The sequence below is a fragment of the Notamacropus eugenii genome, chromosome 5 (assembly GCF_028372415.1).
Source record: "Notamacropus eugenii isolate mMacEug1 chromosome 5, mMacEug1.pri_v2, whole genome shotgun sequence".
Taxonomy (NCBI): Eukaryota; Metazoa; Chordata; class Mammalia; order Diprotodontia; family Macropodidae; genus Notamacropus; species Notamacropus eugenii.
In genome coordinates, this window is record NC_092876.1 from 440,856,537 (window position 1) to 440,877,030 (window position 20,494).

Sequence of the window (20,494 nt, forward strand, 5' to 3'; positions counted from 1 at the left end):
GAGAGGTAGAAGAAAAGTTGGGAAGAGAAATGAGCACAATGAAAGAAAATCTTGAAAATCGAGTCAACAGCTTGCTTAATTAGACCCCCCAAAATGCAGAAGACAATAACACTTTTAAAAATAGCCTAACTCAAATATCAAAAGAGTTCCAAAAAGCCAATGAGGAAAAGAATGATTTAAAGAGCAGAATTAGCTGAACAAGAAAGGAGATTCAAATCTCCCTGAAGAATATTGTTCTTTAAAAATTAGAATGGAGCAGATGATAGCTAATGACTTTATGAGAAACCAAGAAATTACAAAACAAAACCAAAAGAATGAAAAACTAGAAGACAATGTGAAATATCTCATTGGAAAAACAACTGACCCAGAAGATAGATTCAGGAGAGACAATTTAAAAGTTACGTGACTACTTGAAAACCATGATCAAAAAAAGAGCCCAGACATCACCTTTCATGAAATTATCAAGGAAAACTGCCCTGATGTTCTAGAACCACAGGGTAAAATACATATTGAAAGAATCCACCGATCATCTCCTGAAAGAGATCTGAAAAGAAAAACTCCTAGGAATATTGTAGCCCAATTTCAGAGTTCCCAGGTCAAGGAGAAAAGTATTGCAAGCAGCTAGAGGAAAAAATTTGAGTATTGTGGAAATACAATCAGGTAACACCAGATCTAACAGCTTCTACATTAAGGGATTGAAAGGCTTGGAATATGATATTCTATAACTCAAAGGAACTAGGATTAAAATCAAGGATCACCAACCCAGCAAAACTGAGTATAATACTTCAGGGGAAAAAATAGTCAGTCATTCAATGAAATAGAGGACTTTCAAGCATTTTTGATGAAATGACCAAAGGTAAATACAAAATTGTATTTCCAAACAGAAGAATCAAGAGAAGGATGAAAATGTAAACAGGAAAGAGAAATCATAAGAAATTTACTAAAGTTGAACTGTTTACATTCCTACCTGGAAAAATAATATCTGTAACTCTTGAGAAATAGTGTTTCAAAAGGAGAAAATTATTTGATTGAAATTACTGTATGATTTTTAAAAATGTCTTTTGTGTTATGTCATGATAACACTCTAAAAATTAATAAAAAGCAATGTGATTATTTTTTTTCCTGATCCCATTTTTTAATCAGTCATATATTTTATATTTAATTTAAGTTCGTGTTTAAATTCAGTAACATCTTAGTACGTACTAAGGATGGTGTGTGAGTGTGTGTGTGTTGTGTGTGTGTGTGTATGTGTATGTCATACATTTATACATTTTCTTGTCTGGAATTTTTATGTTTTGTAACTAAATGAGGAAAATAAAGGAAAGCAGTACATATAAACCATTTGGAAGGGGATGTTTATAATTGAAATTATTTCTGTGTAAAATGGGTCCAGTGTATTGAAATATCTACTTTGACATTGAAAGTTTCTTAAAATTAACTAAAAGCAAAAGATAAAACAAAACAAAGATTAAATAGCTTATTCCAAATAGTGTGTCCAGAAACTAGAAATACAATTAATGTAGGAACACTGAGTCTTTGCTCCATTTTGCTAATATTCCTAAAGTGGCGCTTCTATATTTATTCTACATTCATTGAAGTATTGTGCCAATATCCTTATTCACCTGATCCTGAACCATTCCCCTCCACCCTCCACCCCCTTACCATACTCACATGTACACCCATGTCAAGTCATTCTTAGGCCTTTCTCCCAGTTCACCTTCCACTAACACTATGTTGTTTCAGTGTCCTATGTTCTCTGGTCCCATTCCTCCCACAGCCATACTCTGGCCAGTTCAAATGTATTTGCTATTGGTGTCAAAGTTCTCATTTTATAGGTCAATCTGACATTTTAGACTCTAGTTCAGTGCATTCCCTATAATAGCTTATTGTCCTAAGCAACTGAATTGATTTAGTTCATAGTGGTCTTCCAGTTCTCTCTCTCTCTCTCTCTCTCTCTCTCTCTCTCTCTCTCTCTCTCTCTCTCTCTCTCTCTCTCTCTCTCTCTCTCCTCTCATTTATTTATCAATTTATTTACTGATTTGTTTATTCATTAATTGGCTTATTTAGCTGTTCATTCATTTATTCCATCATTTATTTATTTAGTTGTGCATTTATCTATGTAATTGTGTGTTAAACTAATGTGTACTTTATTTTTAGTTGCCATTTAAAAATATTGTTAAGACAGTCCAGCATGTGACTTAGCCACTTCTGCCCCCCAAGTACAGAACAAAAAGCAACCCAAAGAGCACACGACCAAGTGTTTATGTACTGTTGCAGTCCTCACAGTTCCACACCACATTGCCTGATTCTATTGTTTCTGACAATAAAAAAACATGGAAATACATTGTGTTTAAGGAGTTTATGGACAGGAATTTTATCTGAGCTGTCATGAATACCTATCATCACTCTGAAGCAAATAAAAAGAAAAAGGATGAACAGACTATGAAGATTGACTTAAAGAGGCTGTCAACACAAATGACCAACAGAACTTGCTTATCCCTCGATCCTCTATTTTGAACAACACAGATCAGTCTTCATGAATTACTTATGGAGTAAAATCTCTCTCACTAAATTTATTAACTAATCTTTAATTCTTTTGACTCTTCCTTCTCTTCCCTTACCTTTCCTTCCTCTCTTCTTCCTTTTCTTTTCTCCCTCCCTCCCTTGCTTCCTTCCTTAGCTGGTGGAATTGGTCACCAGTTGGTTACAGTTACTCTTAGGACTAGACCAGCCTTGTTATGATGGCCCCATGTGAATTTACTTTAATCACAAACAATTGTTAGATTCTTGTGATGTAGACAATTTCCCACAAAGAAGTGGGAGCTATAACTCTTGTTATATTAGCCAAATAGGTTTTGGACACAGTGATTACTTTCAGTGAAAAAGGCAAGTCAGTAAAAGAGGTAGAACAAATAAACCAAAAAACATTCTGGCATGGATTAAAACTTTAAGGAGCACATGGTGCAATGAAAAAAATGAGTTTATATTTCTATGATCAGCATGATTATAAATATGCAAAAGATCCCTGAACAGTCATGGAAATAGCTTTCATTTTTGGCTTTTGTCAGAAACAACTGGATTTTTCCTGGCATTGGACTACTATTTGGCCATTCAGTCCCATAACCAAATAGTGTTTGGTCACATGATTGACATTAAGATTATGCACTGTGCTCCCTTTGTTTGGCAGCCTCTCTCTTCATCTTTGGTTAACCTGAAGGTAAGGGGCAGGGTGGGCTGTCAGAATAATTAGTTGCATGGAATAGAATGCATTGACTTCACTTCCAGTCACAGTTCTGTTGAATTGGACTGAATTGCTTCCCCTGTGCAGGAAAATGTTCTAGACAATGGTGGAGATATCAAAGAAGGCAGAGTCTATAATCTTGTGTCCATGGTGTCTCACACAATACTTGCCATATAGTAAGTGCTTAATAAGAGGTTCTTGATTTGTTGATTGATTGGACAGCAGAAATTCTAACATCATAAAGCTTACTACACTGTATGTACTATGATAACTACACAAATCTGTGTGATACAATAAAATAATTGGAACTATACAGCTTTAAAAAGTGTTTAGAATTCTTTTGAAGGCCTAAGAGAGCAGGACCAGAGACAGAAAAAGTGATTTCTTATAAGCAGAGATTCAATCAGTGATAAGGAAAGGTTAGGAAAAAAAGGAGACATGGAAGACAGAGGAATTACCCCTTGTCCATTAAGTATAGTTTAAATTCTATCTGCCCTGTGAGTTAAAAGCTTCATGGACTGGGAGATGGGGACAGGATCCTAGAAAGAAATATCAGTAGTTAATAAAATGAAAACTATTTGAGACATAAAGAAAGTTGAAGAAATTACTGACACATAACCTATATCTAATTACTATTTATTTCTAGTCTTTCTTTCTGTTTCCTAGGAGCAATATAAGCAATTTTCATTCATTTCACAAACAAAACTCTGATATATACACACACACATGAGGTGTATATGTATGTAGTGTGGTGTGATGTTTGTGTGTGTATGTGTGTGTATGTGTGTATGAGAGAGAGAAAGAGAGAGAGAGAGAGAGAGAGAGAGAGAGAGAGAGAGAGAGAGAGAGAGAGAGAGAGAGAAGGAGAGGGAGAGGGGAGATGACCTAGGAGGAGGTGGTGGCTTTTCATTTTCTGCCATATGGAAAAGCACAAATTGACTGAGAGTGACTATCTTTCCCCTTGACAAGTTAATTAAGTCTCATAATCAGTCACAGTCATTGAACAGCATAGTTGCTGGAATGAGAATTACTAGGATTCTAGGATGGACAGATACGGCACATTTGCAGAAGCAAATCTCTTTCAAGAGCACATAAACATTCAGAAATTGCTGGAAAGGAGAGGCTAGGTATAGAAAAGAAAATAAGTGATCTTGGTAATTAGCTGTTTAGTTACCGGTACAGTAATGAGATATATTTTAGAAAATTCAAAAAAAAACACTAATGGAATGGATGATGAATTATAAAATAATTTCTTAATGGAACCATGGGATTTTTTGTTTCATTTTCTCTATTTTATCCTCTTTTTATAAAATTGATTATTAGTAATTATGAACAGTAAAGAGTTCTCATTAAAACATTTTCCTTTCAATGGAGATTGATCTTTTAACATTCCTTCTTTTCCGAGAGACAGTGTGGAAAAAAATTACCCAGTTCTAGAAAATATAAAAATAAAAATCTCATTCTCTTAAACTTTTTGGTTTAACAGAGAGCTAGTGTCGGTTAGAATGACTTTGGTTCAAGTCTTACTTCTGACACAAAATGATTGTGTGGGCCTGCACAAGTAATTTAACCAAAAGTGGTAGATTTTCTGCAATTGATATGAAGTCTTTTCTGATATCCCTAGTTAGTAGTGTCCTTTTCACCTAATGCGTGTGTATACATGTATATATCAAAATATGCACACAAATATATATATGTATATTATCCATATATACATATGCATGTGTATATATATATATATATGTTAGGCTTGTATGTGTGCATTCATATGTGTGTGTTTGTGTATTTCCCTGCCCATTGAAATCAGGAGACTATTAGTTTCTTGTGAACAGACTGTTTAATTCTTTGTCTTTGTATACATAGTACCATTGAATAATGAATTAGTCTATATTTGTAGATGATAATTCTTCACTGAAAATTCCCTGCATTGATTAAATCAGAAGTTACCCTAAAATCAAAGAAGCAACAAATGAGGAAAAATCATTCCTATTGCTAGAAAAAACATTTTAGAAGATTAATTTCAGCGTAAATGTATCAAGTGCCTACCACATGCCATTTATTGTGTTACATTTTGGGTATGTGAAAGCAAAGAAAAGCAGAAAGAAATCCTTGCCCTCAAGGATTTTATGCTCTATTGAAGGGTGATAAAGGATGTGTAAATATGAAGTGATTTTAGGAAGGCAAAATATCATTAATAACCAAATATCAAAGTAAAGTTCATTTAAGTCTTTAAGGATTCTAAAATATGTGAACCACATAGGAGCACATTTCAATCAAGATAGTCTTTGTAAAGTCTCAGAGTTTTAGGGAATCTTTCCAGTTCAAAGAACAATAAGAGACCTAGAAATGTAGTGATACTGGCTTCTGGACTTTCAGTTCTGGAGACTTGTATTCAAATTCCACTTCATAAACCTACTAGCCTCATGCCCATGGGGAAACCACAGTCTCTCCAGGTCTCAGTTTTTTTAATGAATTAAAAAAAATGAGGAAGTTGGATTACATGACTTCATTATTGAGATAGAATAAACAAGACCTTGAAAGTAATTGGATATGAGGGAAGCAGAGGTATGTTAGAAAGTATGGTGATGCCCTGGAAAAAAATAAAGGAGTTCGGAGGAAAAAAAAATTTGGGGGGAAATATGAGTTATGCATATGTTACTTTGAGTCCAAGAAGTTTAGGGCATTTACAATTAGTTATATCCAGAGAATTGGCCAGCTATGTAGGAATAATATTGAAGAGAGAAATTAATGCTAGATATAGTGATCCAAGTGTTAAATGTTGAGATACATATTTCTCAAAGGTCAGTATCATTTAAAATTTTAACCTTTATCTTTCTAATTCAGTCTAATTAACAAAGATATCAAGTACCTGCTATGTACCAGGCAGTGTCCTAAGCACCAGGTATTATCTAGTTGTTGTCCTTCACACTCAAAGAGGAACAAGATGACATCACTATGTTGGGGTTATGGTCTAGTATGTCCAACTGTGAATGATCAGACCAACATGAGCTTAGATGGCTCTACCACAGGTCAGAAACAAATAGTCCATATGAACACTTGGAATGGAGTTGTCTAAGCACTAGGGATGTAAACAAGAAAAAGAAAGATAATCTTTGCCTTGAAAGAGGTTACAATCTGATGGGGAAAGTTAACGTTTTTAGAAACATAGTTTAAATTTCCAAAATCATTAAAAAGGATTGTTGTTTAATTATTTTTATTAGTATCCCAAGAGCTTGGTATTGTGAGCTCATTGATCTATTATGAACACACACACACACACACACACACACACACACACTCCCCTTTACCAACATAGCCACAACAATTCTATTCTATTTAAGGAATTTAGGTATGAAGCAGAAGGCAGAAGAAATCTCAGGATCTCAAGTTTCACATATATCACCACAGACCAGGGGTCACTAACAAAAGCATTTGTTCTGTAAAGTTTGGATTCAGTCAAATGTTTGTAGTTGAGGAGCTAGAGGGCCACAGGATTCCCACCCCTGTTCTAGACAAAATCTGATCTACTACTTTTCAGCAATCTCTCCTGGAGGAGGCTCCAATAGGAGAAAGACACATAACATGAAGATTCCATTGTTACCCCTGGCCCCAGTCACAGTCTCTATGCTCACACAACCATTCCTCTAAGAAGACACACACAGACATGTGTTTATATGTGGACATGTACATATGTGCTTCTCCATGAGGAACTGCCCAAACGTTCAACTTCCATTCACACTGGACTTCCCTCTCAAATCTTACATGAATGCTCACTACCCAAGTCACTCTCATGACAGCTACTGCTATCCTCTCATACAGGTTCCTAATCATACTTCCAACATCCCCAACTACTAATTATGAAGACATATATTATGCTTAGCATATTTAACTAAGCTGAAATCATTAAAAAACAAAATAAACTCTTGTATCTTGACTCTTGTTACTAGGGAAGGAGAATTCATAACATAATAACATCTTGTCAGTTTGAAATTTCAGGTGTGGATTCCCTATCATCTTCATCCTCAGCTACCTCTTCCTTCCTTATTATCATTATAACAACAACAACCATATTCCTTAACTATTTCAAACATATAAAATAATTTATTCCTGGATCTGAGGATCACATATAAGTTAGATGTTTTTATGAGCCATTTTCCTCAAATTTGGAAAAATGGTGCAAAAGGTTTTTTTTCAGCTACAAGCAATGAGAGAGAAGGAAGCAGTGATTCTCCTCATTACCTTTGTTTTGTCTCAGGAAGCCTCTAGCAAACTAACTTCTCTGTGAAAAAAAGATCCTTTATTGCTTTAACAAATGGAAGCTAAATAAACCATAATTCACCTATTTGTACTTCACAGTTAGCTCAGGCAGTGCCAAAAATCAAGTTTAGAAGGCAACTTAGAGGCCATGTGCTCTAACTACGTCATTTTAAACATGAGGAAGGAAGGATGAAGAAATTTATCCAGGGCCAAATAGATAACGGCAAGTCAAAGATTCAAACCCAGATTTCTGTTCAACATCTGCTTGGCTGTCCACTATGTAATTCACTAGAACCACTTTCATGGAGAAGAAATAACCACATATGTGCCTAGATGTTAAACCTTAATTCCTTTAGGTTTTAGCAAAATATCAAATTTAGGATCCTCCTCCAAAGGATTTTATATTTACTTTGCATAGATTTTGTATAAAATTTTATGTATATATGTCACCTCTATTATAATGCATACTATCTGAGGGAAGGACCTTTTTTTTTTTTTGCTTCTTTTTGTATTCTCAGTACTTGGTACATAATAAGCACTTAATAAATTCCTGTTGATTAATTGATTGAATGATTATCCTCATTATTAGTTTCTAGTTTCTTTTTCTTGGAATACTAAGTTCAACCTCAGACTCCATATCGGATATCCTAGGCACATCTTCTTTTTACTTGGTCATTATTTTGAACATGCTGTACTACATTTTCCAAGAGCCTTCCCATTAGAATTTTCATGTGTTCACAATCTCCCATCCTCCTTGATAGACAATGTACCATAATATAACCAGATCCATTTTGCAATCGTTCATTCATCAAATGACATTCAAAGAAAAAAATGAGACTAAAATTTGAGTAATACTTTCCTGACTTCCTTATGAAGATATGTACTACCATGGCTAGGTCTATAATAAATCACGGATTTATTGAAAGATTTAAACATCTTTCTTGGTTCTTGCATATGTGTTTGTCATTAAATATCTAAATTCCAAACAGATTTTAAATTTGCTCTTTTGTGTTTTTGCTTAATCACCAAATCTACCAATAGTTTTAAGATGGTAAGCTTCACATAATGCTTCAAATGATCAAATTCTGGGGTTTATTTGTATACTTGTCTTTCAATAGTAGTAGAAGTATCTATTATTATTATTATTTTTAGTTCTAATCAGTGCACTTCTATTTATCTCCATGAAGTCTCTGGGAAGGCAAAGACAAGTTTTTGATTGCATTAATTTCTTCTTTTAGGAAAAAAATGACAGCACAAGAAGCCTTAGCAGACACTCATTAAGAGAAGCAGAGCTATTCAGTAATAGATTCAGTATCTCCTTTTCCTCTTTGTATAAACTCTTTTGTCACATAATTTTAATTGGCACTGGATATGGATGGTGTCATGTAAAAGTTCCCTCTTGATGGAGAAGAGCTGGATTCATGAGAGAAATGTTCTATCATTCTTACTTCAGAGTGAATATTGCCTCTCCAAAAACAAAAAGAACTTTTTGTTGCCATATTGTGTCCAAGGAGCACTATGGAAGCATGCAAGTAATCGTCCTAGGAATTAGAATAAGGGCATTATAAACTATTTCAATCTCCTCAGCACCTATTTAAATTTCCCACAATCATAGATTAATCCTGTATGTAGAATTTATGGCATTGGTGCTACAGGAAGAATTTAGGCACGAGTCACACCAAATGGACAGAAATGACTGGGCTGTACACCCTTTGGCACCTTCTGAAGATGGATTTTTACTGAAGCATGCTGCTTCTAAGATATGCTAGTTTATATTAACTTCTATAAAATGGATTTGCTTGGCAAGGGCCCCTCTATTTGGACTGGCTTATCTGAAATCTATGGACTCATTTGGTCACCATTTCCCCTTTTAAATTTCTTTCAGAGAGATTTGAAGAGCTGAACTGGAGCAGGAAGTATATATTCATTGCAAAATTAATAAAAAAAAACCAGGGGATCTGTATGTGTGTTACCCTAATAACCTGAAAAAAAATTTTGGGGAAAGATTGAGTGTGGAGAGATCTCAGTGTGGAGAGTTAATGATGTAACTTCAAAATCCAACTGGCCAAGAGGCATGAGTTCCTAATTGCTGCTTGTTGAAGAGCCCCAATTTTAATTGCCTTGAAATACGGTTCCATAAACATATAAGTGAGGATTTCCTGGGCATCATGACCTTGAAATACATTTTTTCAGGAAGAAAGGGGGAATTTCTTAGGTAGTTTTTGCCTTGGGTGTTATCTCACCAGTAATAAATGGTAAGAATTTAATTTCCGACCTTTCATAAGCAACAGGTGAATTTCCTGCATAACTCTCTCCTTAATAGGAAAGAGTACACATTCTGGAATTGAAAAGAGTACTAGAAATGAGCTGTAGGACAAGAATAACCTACACCTTGCACAGCATCATTACAAGTATGATGCTAAGCAATGCGAACACATGTAAGAAAGGAAAAAACAAGTCACTATTTTTAGGATGTTACATTCTAATTGTCAGCGAAAATACAGGAAGAAAAGTTGTGGCCAAAGACATCTAAGGGGCACAGTGGAAAAAGTGCTGGGACTGAAGTCAGGGAGAATCATCTTCCCGAGTTCCAGTCTGTTCTCAAATATTTATTTGACAATTGACACTGAGCAAAATATTTCACTTTGTTTTCCTCAGTTTCCTTGTCTGTAAAATGAACTGGAGAAGGAAATGGCAAACTGTTCAAGTATCGTTGCCAAGAAAATTCCAAATGAAAAAGAGTCAGGCACTACTGAAATGATTGAACAACAAAAATTTTGGCCAGAAATAGACCATTCAATCTGCAAAGTTATGAGGATTTAGAATGGCATTACAGGGTTGTCAATTATTTCCAGAAAAAAAAAAAGAGAGTTGATTTGGTCATGGTTGCATAACTGAAAAGTTGGAAGGGAGAGGGAAGAAGGAGTGAAGTGAATTTTACTTTCCTTTAAATTTCCAATTTAAAACAATTTTAATCAGATTTACAAGTCCCCAGGTAAATCTTGCATTTTTATTGGTATCAATGGGTACAACTTATCCCTGATGATGATCCAATTATTGTTAAATCTCAGGCTGGGACTTGTTAAGTTTAATTCTGTACACAGACGTTATATTTTTAAATTTTCAACTGGACTCCTGTCATTGTTGGTGATTGCATTCTCTGGCCCATTCTTTCAGCAATGCTTTAACAATATTTCACTCTCTCCTCCAGAGCTATCGTCTCTACAACCTTATCAAACACCTTGAAACCCACCTTAAAGATCCTTTTGTAGAAATGTTCACTCCTGTATCTCTAGAACTTCTTCCCTGGATCCTTGATGTCTTAATTAATGATTGCCTTTCCTAACTCATTTCTAAAAAGTTTGAACAAAGTTTCACTTCATTTCTTCTTCCCTCCCCCTCCCAACGCTTCAGTTATGCAACCATGACCAAATCAATCAATCAATGACTTTAAATTTTTATGGCATGAAAGATTAAATGGAACACAGATATTCAGTTTCCCTAGAAGGCTTTTTTTTAAAAAATCTTTTCTATTCCCTACTGTTTGTATAGTATGAGTTTATAAAAAAATAATATTTTATGAAAAGCAGTGCAGCATAATGGGGAGAGTAAGACAGTGTAAAGGAAGGCCTAGATTAAAATACAACCCCAACATATATTGGCTTCATGACCATGGATATCACTTAAAGCCTTGCTGTGTGGATGCAAATCTCTAATATAGTAAGTTGCAAAATGCGTATTTCTAGTCATTTAAGTTGTTTGGTCAGCAGGAATTTCCTGTATCAGTAAATCTTAGATCCAACCAATATTTACAATCAGCTGTTTTTTCTAAATTGTCTCTGTTGTGTTCTAATGTTTTTCTATTCTTTTCTTTGCTGATTTTTTTATGTAAATAGAGCTCTACAATACTTTCAAAAAATAATCTGTTTATACTAATTTAGTCTTTGTTTTCATTTGCCAGGTCCAACAGATTTTCTTGGTCAGTTCTTTTTCTCTAATACTTTCCTTATAATTATATTTATGTGAACTAACTCCTCGGTATTGCATAACATTTGTAAGTTAGTTTGATGTATTGCATTTTTTACTACAAGCATTCAGTCATTTGTTCAATTCTTTGGTGATTTCTATCAAAATAATTTTGAAATTGCCTTAAATGAGAATTTTGTATGTCTGAATATATTTTATTATTACTGTAAAAGGTATTTCTTTTTCTGTTAGTTTTGTTGACCATGTATAGAAATATCCTAAGATTTATTTTAGATCATATTACTTCATGAAAATAATCTATTAAAAGATTATTTGTTGGGTATAGTGATTCATGGCTATGATCTCTATAACTCTGAAAGATTGAGGCTGAGGGATCCTTTGATTTGGGATTTTCAAAAGTAAAGGAGGGCTAAATCTGTCACCAAAATGGTGAGGGCAAAGTATGCATGACCATTGGACTGAGTAAAAATGGGTGAATACACCCAGTCAGAGAAGTGGAACAAGTAAAAATATGAGGAAAGAGCAGCATCCAGATGCCACGTTTCCAACATGAGATACACTTGCAAATGTGGAATTAAAAATAAACAAATAAAAGTTATTTGTCATGACTACTAACTTGAGTTTTCTGCTATACTGTTAGGTCATCTGAAAACAGAAATATTTTAACTTTATTGATGGTAATTATTACTCCTATATCTCTTACTGATTTATACATATTTTAACTTCTTCATTAACAATAATTATTCCTTTAATTTAATTCATTGTTGCCATTGCTAGTATTCCTAAAATTATTTTTAAATAGGAATTTTTACTGAAAATGCTTCCAGTTTATCTTTAGTGAATATAGCATTAACATTCAAATATGAACCATGTGCATGTTATAGAAAGATATTTCTATCCTGTATTATGGAAATTTTCAAACCAAATTTAAATGCATGCTATGTTATTGAAGGGTTTCTCTGCATCTGATATCATCATGTAATTTTTATGTGTTTATTTTAAAAAACAAATATATTGTTTAAATTTCTGGTAGAAAATCCAATATTTATTTTGCATATGTAGAAGTCTCTGAGGCATATTTTTAATCATGAAAAACATTTATTATTTTCTTTTTTGTTTTGATACTATATTTTCAATATTTTTTTAGTTTTGACTTGATATTCATTGACATTATTGAGCTATACTTTTTATTTTAAAATTTTGTTTATTATAAGCATCAACTTCATATTTGACATATTGGAGAAATTGTTTATTCTATTTTTTTTCTTTCAACAGATTATATATAAGGTAAGTTATCTCTTTAAAAGAGAATTCAAATGAATATCTCTGATTTAAGGGCCCTTTAGCTAGGCATATCTTTAAAGCCTTGGCTGGTTTCTCTATCTGACTTTATATTCCATTTAGGATATCCATGTCTAGTATGTTTTGGAGTTTCATAGTACTATAGATAATTATCTATGTCTTTTGCTCTCAGATGTATTAAAGTAGAATTGCTAATGTTAATTCCATTAATATTTTTAGCCTTGTGATTTTCCACTTCTAGATTCTAATGACATGAAATTGTTTATCAATTTTATGTTTTAAAACTCCAGCTGGATTATTAAATCACTTCATTTTAAATTATTTTGTTCTTAGCATCAATCATTATTGTTTCTTTGTTTTCTTTTGCATGGTTGTTCCTGTTTCTAGGATTGTTTTTGTTTTATTTTTGCAGTTATAGACTTCATTACCATAGCAACAAAAGACAATACATTTGCCTCCAACTATTGCCCTGATGAATCCCATGAATTTTGAGAGGAAGAATATTTATTGTTGTAATCTATTATTTTATTTTTAAAAATAGTGTCTTCTTTATTTCTGTAGATATGTTCATTTAAGTTAATGCCATTTTTTTAGTTTCCAAGAGGATTAAAATTTTTACTCTGCCTCATTTTTAATTCTAGTGTTATTGTGTAAATACAGTACAGAGAATCTATATTTTTCTTTATTTGTCTATGTTGTAATACAGGACATAGCCAAGGTTTATGTATGCTTTAAAGAAGGAGATGTATATGTGTTATTGTTGTTTTCTGGGTTTTTTTATTTGTTTGTTTTCTTCCGATACAGAGGGATAGGCGTAAATAAAATCTAAAAAGTTAAATATTTAATTTACCTATGTCTTATTTTACTTTTGTTGCATTTACTATACAATAGGATATCAAAATCCTTCACTTTTATTTATTTTTCATTTCTTCTCCAAAGGCTAAATATTATTTGAAGAATTCTGCTACTTAATTATTGACTTAATATATTTAAATTTTATAAATTTATTTTACATAGGTCATTTTTTTTTACCATAATGTCCTTCTTTATCTCTTTGACTTCTTTCTGGTTTGAATTCACCCTTGTCCAACATCATTAATACAATTTTACCTTTTCATCACTTAGCACTAAAAATCAACAATTTTAAACCTGCCTTTCATTTTGAATCCACTAAGAGCTTACTGGATTAAATGTATATCTGCTGAGTAGAATATTGTTGGAGTTCTTTTTTATTCTATTCTTTCAATTTTGTTTAATTTATTGAAGAGTGTAGTCCATTTTCCTTTAGAATTACAATCAAGTTGGTCTTTTCTATCATTCTTTTGGAAGAGTATAAAGTATTCCTTGATCTTACTGTTTCCATTTTTAGACTCTATCAAATTCCTTCCTTGTATTAATAATTAGATAGGTTATTTTAAATGGGGCTTAATTTTCTTCATATATAGAAACTTTCTCTCAATTACCCTGTCTATTCTTCCTTTCCTCAACTTTTTATCTTTTTTCTTTTGTTGCTGTAAAATGACCCTCTGAAATGATTTATTTAATAAAATATTAAAATTTCAAACCTGGAAGGGACCTTAGCAACCATCTAATCCAACCCTATGTTGTTCTGAACAATCTCAGAATTCTGGTGGCAAATATTTCGTTTTGATTGTTTTCAGTGCTTTAGTTTTGAGATTTTGTTTTTCCCTTAAAGTTTTGTTTTCAAAATAAAAATTCTTTGAACTGAATGTCTTTCTGTAAACTTTTAAAAGTATATTGCCTTCTCAAATATCCATCTCTTAAAATTACATACTGGATGCTGCTGAATACGTAATTGTGGGTTTATATACTAAGATTGTATAAATTTCACCCATCTAAATAATTTGCAGGATTACTGGTAATCTCAGCGCATCTGAAGTGCTCAATTTTCTCAACTGAATGATATAATTTCTGGCTAGTACAGAATAAGCAATGAAAAGGTGATACTTACCTTTAGATGTGGTTTACCTCTGTCCACAGAAAACAATTAGTTTAAGTTGCTGATGAAGAGAGCTTGATATTTAGATATTATAGGAGGCATATGAGTCAAGGCATCCACTGATATGGTGTACCTTCTTACAGAGTGCTTAACTGCTTTTCAGAAATTGCATCTCATGCCATTCATCATGGGGAATTGTATAAATTTATTTAAAAAAACAAAATTAAATATCTTTATTTTCTTAAAAAGAAATATCTGTTTCACATTTCTGTGATTTTCTTTTACCTCTCTTGTTCATAGTGATTCTAAAATTTATTTTTGAATAAGTGAATTCTGTACTTACTTTTTCAACCTTGTGCTATATTTCCTTAACATTGTTGTAGCTTAAGTATTATATGTCTAGGAATATTACAGCTTAAATTCTTTTCCTTATTGATGTGAACTTTTTCCTAGAATCTTAACTTTTTTGACCATTTACAGAATATTTCCTTTCAAGATTTCTTTTAATATAATATTTACTCTTTTTCTTATTGCATTTTAATATCAGTAACACCAAATGCTACAATGTCATTTGTCCTCCATGTTTAACATTTGAATCTGCCTATATTAAGTACTTTTGCTAATTCCTAGATGCATTTTGGCCTATATGTCTAGCTTCTCTGGATTTTGTTCAGTTTCATATTCTATTTTAATCATTGACAGTTTCTAAGAATTGCTTGTACTTTGCTATTGTACGAACCACATGGAATATTATTTTCTGCTATTTTTGGTTTCTATTTCTTTTTCCTTTCTTCAAGTTGGCCTTTGAGCTTGTTAACCAATTATGACTTAATTTCTTTGAATGCATAATTCATTTATTTGGAGATATAGCTAAGAATATTTCCAATCTTTCTCTCTGTCTCTCTCTTTTTGTGTGTGCGTTTCTCCCTCCTCCCCCCCACCCCTGTCTCTCTCCCTCTCTGTCTCTCCTATTCTGTTCTCTATAGGTTTTTAATCACATAAGTGCTTTGCTACATTAGGCTTATATAAAAATTGGGTAGCTTTAAATTTCACTTGTTGGTCTGAATTTCATTATTTTCCTTCATTTGGCATTTCCTCTCTCCCTCCACCCAGATTTCTTCAAAGGGTCTATCCAAATTTGATGTTTTCACTTTTCCATTTCAGATCAGTCTCTAGTTAATAATTATTGAATTGTTTCAATGATTATTTTATTCTTCAAAAATATTATTGGTGTGATGAGCAAAAGTGCTATTCTGTACATGATCAAAGCCAAACAGGTCAGATTGCTGCAGTATAAATGCTTAGTAACTTAGGAAGACATAGCAAACTTATCTTATAATTATGTATTCCAAAAGAGAGATAAGTCAGACATCTAATCAATATTTTTGGAGAGCAAATTTCAGAGGTTAGAGCAAGGGAAAGTAAGATTATATTTTTAAAAATTATAAAGAAGAATGTATCCATGCTAATGACACAGACATTTCCAATAATAAAGAAGATAAGTAATTGTCAGAAATAAAAAGATGATTGTGTATGCACCAAGAACTCATTGACTAATATGTTTAAAAAGACATTATAGGAAATATAAGCAAAGTAATTTTGAATAAAAAAGTAAATGTGAGACAGTGCTGGAAGAATAGTAAAAGGTACACTAATTATGAGAATGAACTGAGAGGAATAATAAATCCCCCCAAAAAACATTTCATAAACTTCCTGTTAGATACCCCTATCCCCAACTAAGAAAGTATTGTATTTGTTCACAATAGTTCTGAATAGATAAATGCTAAAAATACATGACAGAAAAAATGTAAAAACAGTTATTGTTATATTGTTTCTACTTTCTCCACCAAGGAAATTAACATTCAAATTGGGCAAGCATTATAAGAAAAAAAAAATAGTTCAAAGGAGGAATCACCAATCAAGCGAAAAAAAATGTAGTCAGGCACCATCTTGTTGCCCTTGATAAATTTAAGTCAGTGACTTAGGCATATTATTCTAAAGGTTTCTGAAAGAACTGGGAGAAATGATTATTGAATTATAATCACATAATATTCATATACCCATAGATTTGACATGCTAGATGATATCTTAAAAGCCAACTACTCTAACTGGTACCTAAATAGTTTTCCTTCTATAACAGCAGAGTCAAAATCAAATGGAGGCCTCTGCAGGCCACATATTAAGTTGGAAAAACAAATTAGTAGTATCTGTGTTTCTTTGGGTTTTTTTGTATTTATTTTGTTAACTATTTCCTGATTTCCTCTTAAATTGGTTGGGACCACGCTTGAGAGTTTTGTCAGCTGCAAATTTAATATCCCTGCTCTTTCATATCTTACTCAAGTAGTCACCCAACCTATGACTTAAGATTTTGAGTGAGGATGTCCCAAGAATGTGCACTCTAATTTAGAATAAGTCTAATTATTATGTGTTATCTTCACATAGAAATGATATCTGTTTTAAAAGTCTACCTGTTGCTACATATCTGTCCAATGAGGTCAATAAGTACAAGTTAATTCCATTCCCATAAGGTAAGTCCTCAGGTACTTCAAGTAATTGCATTGTTCTAAAGTGTGCTTCCTTTTTCCAGGCTAAAAACAACCATTTTCTACAATTAATCCTCAGCTGGTACCATAACTCTTTTCTTGTTCAACCTGGCTATCATCCTTTGGATATGGTCTAGCTTCTTAATGCCCTTCCTAAAATATGACATCAAAAACTAAAGTGCAGTATTCCAAATTTTGTTTGATCATGACAGAGTAGAACAATTTCCTCCTTTATTTGGAACCTTATGCTGTCTGATGCAAAGTTTAAATTCTAGTAGTAGTTTCCAGTCTTTTCCTTTTCCTTATATTACTTATGCAGTAAAAGCTAAAATTACAAATAAAGGCTTTGCACTAATTCCTATTAAATGTCATCTTATTAGATTTGAGATTACAAAGCTGAGGGTCTTTTTTCAATTATTATTAACAAATATGTTAGCAATCCCTCTCTGTTTTTTTTGTCTACAGTGAATTTTGTAACTATACTATATTTGCCTTCAACAAAATAATAGAGAAGCATGTAAAATAAAAATGGCAAGGACAGCTCCTGGTGACATTTCACTAGATATTTCCAAGTTCAAACCAATCCATTAATCATTATATTTTGAATATAATCAAGCTACATGTGTTGAGTCCAATGAACTCTATCATACTGTCTTCAGGATAGCAATGAAACAATATCCAAAGTCTTGCTGAACTCTAGTTGAACTGTTTACATATTTTTCCTGATTGTCAAATCCTATCAAAAATAAATCATGGTCATTCATTTTTCGTTACTTTATTTGTTTTCAGTTTTCTACAATCTCTTCCATAACCCTGAGATTTTCTCCTCCTCCTTCCCCCCTCCCTCCTTGAGATCTTATTCAATCTTATATGGGTCCTATACATACATTTTTATTAAACACATTTTCATATTAATCATGTTGCATAGAGGAATTAAAATGAATGAGGGAAACCATGAGAGAAAACAAACCAAAACGAAACATAACACAAAAGAAACTATTCTGTTTCATTCTGCATTTCAATTCCATAGTTCCTTCTCTGGATGTGGATGACATTTTGTCTCAAGAATTCTTTGGTAATGTTTTAGATTCTTGCATTGCTGTGAAGGGCTAAATCTACCGAAAAAAAATTCCTCCCACACTGTGGTTGTTACTGTGTACCATGCTCCCCTGGTTCTGCTCATTTAACTCAGCATCAGTTCATATAAGTCTTTTCAGGCCTCTCTGAACAGGCAGTTGTCATGGGAAGAAATTAAAACTATCTACAGTCATATGAAAAAATGCACTTAATCACTATAGATAAGAAAAATGAAAATTGAAACAGCTCTGAGGTACCACATTACACCTATCAGATTGACTAACATGACGAAATAAGATCACAAATGTTGAAGATGTGGGAGAATTGGAACACTATTCTATTGTTGGTGGAGCTGTGAGCTAATCCAACCATTCTGGAGAAGAATTTGGAACTATGCCCAAAGGTATACAAATATGTGCATACCCTTTGATCCAGAAATATGGCTTCTAGGACTATATATCAAAGGGATCATAAATATGGGAAAAGGTTCCACATGTGCAAAAATATTTATAGCAGCTCTCTTTGTGGTGGCCAAGAACTGGAAATCAACCGGATGCCCCTCAATTGGAGAATAGTTGAGCCAGTCGTGGTATATGAATGTAATGGAATACTATTGTGCTATAAGAAATGAACGTCGTTGTTATTTTCATCACTGATCACCAAGCGATGCTTACTGTAATTTAGTCATGCTGACATCATTCTTACAAGACCATGCTAAATTTTGTTATTCATCCTCTTGTAACATTTGCTTCCATCTTATGTATAGGATTCTTTCAGGAATCTGGCTTGGTTAGTGAGATCCCTGTGGATCACATAAGTTTCATTAAGCAGCTTTCCCTTTTTCTCCCTCATCAAAATAGTTTCTTTTGATGCTTTTAAAATGTCATTTTCGAGAGCATATCATCCTTTCTGGATTGGTATTCCTTGTGGAATGTAAACCCATGGGATGGTACCTATCCTGTTACTGAATTAGCGTTAGAACTACTGTGAAGCAATCAGAATTTGATGCTGAGAACTAAAACATTCATCAATATTGATTAGGTAGCACTTTATGGGAAACAAAGGGTTCTGCAAATGTCTCATTTTAATCCTGACAATAGTTCTTGGAGATAAGTATTATTTTATGTCCATTTTGCAGATTAGGAAACCAAAGTAGAAGTTAAGTAACTTAACCAGGGTCATGTAGCTAGTAAGTGTCTAACACCACATTTGAAGTCAGATTTTCCTGACTTCAGATCCAATACTCTATCTGCATGGGTTGCCTGCATCATCATAGTTAATATATATTAAATATGTTACACTCATATATGTAACCAACATATATACCTTTTTTGTCTCTGTCTCTGTCTGTCCCTCTCTTTCCACCTCCCTCTCTCTACACACACACACACACACACACACACACACACACACACACACACACACACACACACACTTGCATATACATAATCCTTTATATACACGCATCACTACATTTACATTTGATTTACTTCTTGGAAAGATTCTGCTTTATGTTATAGGACCATTCAACTTATCAGGCTTTTGCGATGAATTGAGCAGAGCAAGGGAGTCACTTAAGAAGTGGAAATCATTATTGATATGAACCTTTTTTTTTTAGTCTTGGTTCTTGGAAATTCAGTACCAAAGGCAAAGCACAGACATATACTATAAAAAGAGTACAGTATATTATCTAGGTAGTTGACCTACAGTAACCCATAAAGAGGAGTGGGGAGGGCATATATGCCAGGAAGGATTCTTGTGATGAAAAGCTTCAAAAGGATTTCAGGAGCATCAAATTACAAAATAATCAGAAAATTACTCTATAGAGTATAGCCATGTGCTAGAAGAGCAGATGAAGCATGGTGCCCTTTATGCCATACACACACACACACACACACACACACACACACACACACACACAACCATACTGACAGCCTTAGGGGAGAAAGCCCAGTTGTTTTGCCTTAATTCTGGTTCTCCTCCAATGTCTCATTAATTTATGGAGGTGACGTAGTATTGCTGAAATGTCATGTGTCAAGTTTAAAGCCATTGAAAGATTGTATGTCTATGTATGAACAATCACTTGCCTGAGTTTAGAGGATGATGATTCATTTTAGCCATCATAAG